Raw genomic sequence first — 6000 nt, forward strand, 5'->3', positions numbered from 1 at the left:
TTCATATATCGAGTCACTTTTAGAAAAAAGCAACACACTTACTCTCCTACCAAAAAAAAAAGAACAACCGAGGGCATTTTTTATGCTATTACGAACGTTAATTTGTGTTTCTAATTTTAACTCCATCGCTAAGCATCTTAATTCTTAATATCTCAACAAAAATTAGGGGATACAAATGGAAATATCATATAAAAGTAAAATATTAAGATAATTTGTCTCTTAGCTTTGGAACACTTTCTTTTACATCTTAAATTATGATTATTTAACAAAATTTTTGAATAAAAATAATTACTCTCTATTTTTATATCTTTAAAAAGTTATTTATGGCCAATAAATATAATTTTTTTTAATTAAAAAACGCCTCATTTTAAGCAAGACAGAGAGAATGTTAATTTATGCTAATATCCTAAAAAATGTATGACAGATGTTTTTTGAGCGGTAAAACTAATCACATATTAATCCGTTCATTATTAAAATCTTTGAACTTCGAGCACTTGTAACTTTATCTGCGCAATTATTCATGTGAGAATTGACTTAAGTCCTAAACAAACCACATCCAACAGGAAAACAAAAAGACAACAAGAATGGGGCTGTACTTTCAAATATACAAAATCAGCACATATTGTTTTTATAGTCACAATATGTATATATGCGTGTACTAGAAACTATGGGCAGATCAATACGTCAATTTGAATTTGTTATTGTAGGTTAAATTTTAGTTTTTATCATGTCATTGACTCATTGCATTAAAATTTTGAAAGAAACGCCCGAAATTGAATATGGTTTATGCATGTTAAATCTTAATCTCTGTGGTGGTGTTCGATTTCGTTGATAAAATAGTGCTCCCTCCGTCCCAAGATATTTGACTCGCTTCTTTTTCGCACGAGTTTTGGAAAAATAATATAAAATAGTTAGAGTGGAGAGAGGGTAAAATAAGAGAGAGAATTAAGTAGAGGAGACTCCTCTACTTAATTCTCTCTCTTACTTTACCCTCTCTCCACTCTAACTATTTTATATTATTTTTCCAAAACTTGTGCGAAAAAGAAGCGAGCTAATATCTTGGGACGGGGGGAGTATTAAGATATAATATAAGATTAAGTTGCGAGATTATTTTAATAAGAAATAGTTGGCTATGATTAATTATCACATGAATATACATCTAGGATTGAGTTGTGGGATTCAATCTCATGAACTAAATACACCACATAATTAATCCTGATATACAATCTTCCAAACCGAACCCCCTTTATTAATTGGCATAACTTTTCTTTTTGTCATTTGTCCACAATTAATTGTATTTACTACTTCAAAATATTTTTGGTAATAGACTCCACATTTCACTATCATTTCACTCACATTTTATTATAACCGTATATAACAGTAACACTCAAATTCCACTAACATTTTTCTCCCACTTTTCATTACCTTTCTTATTTCTTAATACGTTAATTAATATTGGCCGGAGAATAGTGTGTATCATGTCATTGCATTAAAATTTTGAAAGAACGCTCTTTAATTTGTAGTAGTTGAAATATTAAATTAAAGCCAACCAAATTGTTTGTTAATTCAAGAGATTTGAACTAATTCTTAGTCAAGGAACAATGTTTAAATTATTAGTGTGATTCGAACATGATTCAAGAATAATATAGTTAAAGAGAGAAATGGACCATCAAATTTGCAATGCGTGAGTGATCCCACAAGTCCCAACAATGTTTGGATGTCAAAAATGTAATCCCCTAATTTACTAATCACATTTTTTGTCCATTACTGCTTGGCTCTGCATTTTGCACCATTCTAACTTCTAGGATACCTTTTCTCTATTATTTCATTTTCTCTGTACTTGTAGTCGGCAACATCATTATTTTATTTTAATATATTTTTTCTGTTCTCCTTTTACATTCCTTTCGTTTTTATTTCCGGCTTTAAACGTGGTGGTTTAGGGAATTGAAGTTTTCAATTAGATTTCTCCAATTTGAGGAGAAAATTTAGGAAACTATCAAGGTTTGAAAAAAAAGACCTTCTCCGAAATTTAGATTCTCAAATTTGAGGAGCAAATTCAGAAAAGATCAAGGTTTAACTAATTAATTAAATTGGACCTGGCTAAGTTAAGTGGTTTGGAGTGTAAAAAACTAAAAAGAGAGCTTTTTATATTGTTCTCCTATTTTTGGAGTGTAAAAATAGAATTTAGTTTTTAGGCTATTTTAGAAACATATCGTGGCCGACCGGAGTATGACAAATTGATAGAGATGTCAGTTCAACCTAAATTTGATGGGCTGCCGATTTAGCCCGTTAAAATTAGAGAGTTATGGCTGAAACACGATTAGAAATTGGATAGCCCGTTTGGGTTAAGTGGGTCAACCCCCTCCTCCCCCGGTCCTGGGAGGGGGGAGCTGGGCTGCACAAAAATAATATTTTTAATTATTTTTCATATTTTATGAATCTCAGAGTTCATTCAAATCATTTCTCTACATTTATTTCCTTTTTTTTATAAGAAAAACTTATGCAAAAGATGGATGAAAAGTTTATAATTGTTCCAAGCTAAAAAAAGTTAAATACAAATTTTTTGTATATCATAAATCTTTAAAAATTAATTATATTATTATTTTTACAAATTTGATACTCCCTCCGTTCCTGAAAATTTGTCACTTAATTCCATTTTCGTATGTCCCCAAAAAAAATTGTCACCTTTCACTTTTGAAAAATGTAGTAGACCTCACATGCTACTAACTCATTCTCACTCGCATTTTATTAGTATAAAACTAATATATAAAAGTAGGACCAAAGTGCCACTAAATTTTACAATCCACTTTCTATTACATTTTTAAAACTCGTGTCGGGTCATATGGTGACAAATTATTAAAGACGGGGAGTACTTTTTCTTATATCGACTTTCTATTTTTAATTTGTGCTAAATATATTTTATTTCAATGTTGATTTTGTTAAGCAAGTAGATGTGTATATTTTATTTATAAGAAATATATATAACTTTTATTATTAATAAATAAAATAAGATAATTTATTTATAGGGCATTAGCAATGGGGCGCCCTATAGGACGCCTTATAAGGCACCCTATGCACCGCCACATCATCATTTTATCCTCCTATCCTTCCACCTGCAGTGGGGCGCCCTATAAGCCGCCCTAAAGGCCGTCGTAAGCATTTTCTTTATTTGAATATTTAAATAACTACAAAAATTGGAAAAAAAACCTTCATTTCATTTAAAATTAATACATTACAATAAGAATTAAAAAAATATGCATTCTCAACGATGGCGGTTACGGTCCCAAACTTCTTCAACCATGTCGTTCATGAGCTGAGCATGGTCTTGTTGGTTGCGCATTGAAGCCTGTCTAGATAGAACCTCAGTGAAGCCCGTCGGTAATCCTCGAGCGTGGAGCGCGGTCACCGTGCTAGAGCTAGATTCACCTTCATCATCGGCCCAATCGGTGACGCTTCCACCTTCGTGTTTGACTATCATGTTGTGCAAGATTATGCATGCATACATGACATCGGCGATGACTTCCTTGAACCAGAGACGTGCCGACCATTTTCACTATTGCCCACCTTGATTGGAGCACACCAAATGCCCGCTCAATATCCTTCGGCGCCCCCTCCTGCTTTTGCGCAAATAAAATTCTCTTCTCACCCATTGGGCAGCTGATCGTCTTCAGAAAAACAGGCCACCTTGGGTATATGCCATCGGCCAAGTAGTACCTCATGTGATATTGGCGCCTGTAGGGAGTGAACTCGATTGTCGGGTCGTTGCCATTGCATTGCTCGGTGAAGAGAGTGGATGGGTTGAGAACGTTGACGTCGTTGTTCGACCACGCTACACCGAAGTAAGCATGCCAGATCCAGAGCCGATGGTCAGCGACGACTTCGAGGATCATCGTCGGGTGGCTGCCCTTGTATCCACTAGTAAATTGGCCTCTCCACGCCGTCGGACAATTATTCCATTCCCAGTGCATACAGTCGATGCTCCATAGCATCCCAGGAAATCCGTGCGCCGTCTCGTGCATCTTCATCAGGCCCTGGCAATCCACAACAGTCGGCTTTGGCAAATATGTGTCGCTGTAAACCTCCACAACTCCCCAACAAAATCTCTTCAGGCACTCGCGGCCAGTTGTCTCCCCGACGTGAAGGTACTCATCGAACATGTCTGTCGTGGTGCCGTAGGCCAACTGCCGGAGTGCAACCGTGCACTTCTGCAACGGCGTAAGACCGGGTCTATCGATGCCATCTTCCCGATACTGGAAGTATTCATCACGTGACTCCAACGTCTGGACAATGCTGAGAAAAAGATAACAATGCATTCTAAACCGGTGGTGAAAAACAGTCGGGCCCCATCGTGGTTGCTCGGAAAAATAGTCTGCAAATAGATGTTCGTGAGCTAAGGCGCGATCGCGGCAAACAAATGTCTGGCGTCGAATAGGCTTCAGGATCTGCTTCGCCGTCGCCTGCTCCGCCGCTGCCGCCTCCTCCTCGCACTGCATTTTGGCTAAGCAATCTGCCATTGCGTCATTAACAGCATCGAATGAGGTGCGCGTCAAGATCCGACTAACGCCCTCCGAGGTACTCCAGTCGTCGTCGTGGTTCATTTTTGTTTGTGAGAGATGATCGAAATATTCGTATGGAAAGTGAGAGATGAGAGAAATGTTCGTATGAAAAATAGAATGGGAAACGAGGTTTAAATAGACAAAAATTCAAAAAAAAATGAAAACGCGTTGCATCGTCCGCGTCGCCCACAGTGGGCGGACGATGCCCTATCGTCCGCGTATCGTCCACAGACGATCTATAGGGCGCGGACGATGCATCGAGCATCCTCCGTACACCCACAGTGGCGGACGATGGCGCGCCCGAGGCATCGAGCGGCCTATCATCCGCCCATTGCGGAAGCCCTTAATTATAGATTATAGCACGAATAGCCAACAATTCGAGTAGAGTTGACCAAAAACTCGCTAGGCTGACCGAATTGACATCTCTATATATTAATGACTTTAATTGTACTATTGATTTTACAAAATTACCTAAATCAAATAAAATATTTTCACAAAGCTCCGGTCATTAAGTCACCAAAAAATTAAAGTTCAGACCACAATATATATTGACTTGGGTGATATATATCACAATTTGTGGAGTTTTAGAGCTTTCTAAGAGCACCCACAACCGTGCTCTTGCCAGCAAGCACGATTGTGGGTTCGACCCCACTTTTTCTACCTGCTCTTAGGCAAGAGCACAACACCCACAGCCGTGCTCTTCCGCAAGAACAAGCACAATTCAATTTAAATAAAAACATTTTCATAATATTAAAATTCATTAAAAAAACCGAAATAATATTACAAATTATAAATAAAATAAAAAAGACAGAATTAAAATCCTAAAAATTAAAAATTACATAATTAAAATCCTAAAAATTAAAAATTATATAATTAAATTCGTAAAATTAAAAAAACCCACTACGCGTTGCCGAATTTCACCCACATGTGTTTGATTAGTTGTAGCTCAACGTGGGTTCGGGTATCGCGCATTGTGTGCCTTGTTTCGATCCTCTCACCCACAGTCGTATGCACACCTCGGCGTGGGAGAGACCTCGCGCTTGAGCTTCCGGCTTCATACTTGTCGTAGAAGCTAGCCGCCCTCGGTCCTTCGTCTGCTATAATCATGTTGTGTAAGATAATACACATGTACATGATGTCGACGATATTGTTCAAGTACCACAGCCGAGCCGGGGCCTTCACAATGTTGAATCGGGCTTGAAGGACCCCAAAGGCTCTTTCGACGTCTTTCCGCGCGGACTCTTGACGCTGCGCAAAAAGAACCCCTCTCGGGTCTTGCGGGTTGCTGAGCTTCTTCACGAAAGTCAACCACCTTGGGTAGATACCATCGGCGAGATAGGAACCCATGTGGTATGTATTTCCGTTGACGGTGAAGTCGATCGCCGGTGCTACACCATTGAACACATCATTGAAGAGGGGTGAAGAATAGAGCACGTTCAAGTCG

The sequence above is a fragment of the Salvia splendens genome, chromosome 1 (assembly GCF_004379255.2).
Source record: "Salvia splendens isolate huo1 chromosome 1, SspV2, whole genome shotgun sequence".
NCBI lineage: Eukaryota > Viridiplantae > Streptophyta > Magnoliopsida > Lamiales > Lamiaceae > Salvia > Salvia splendens.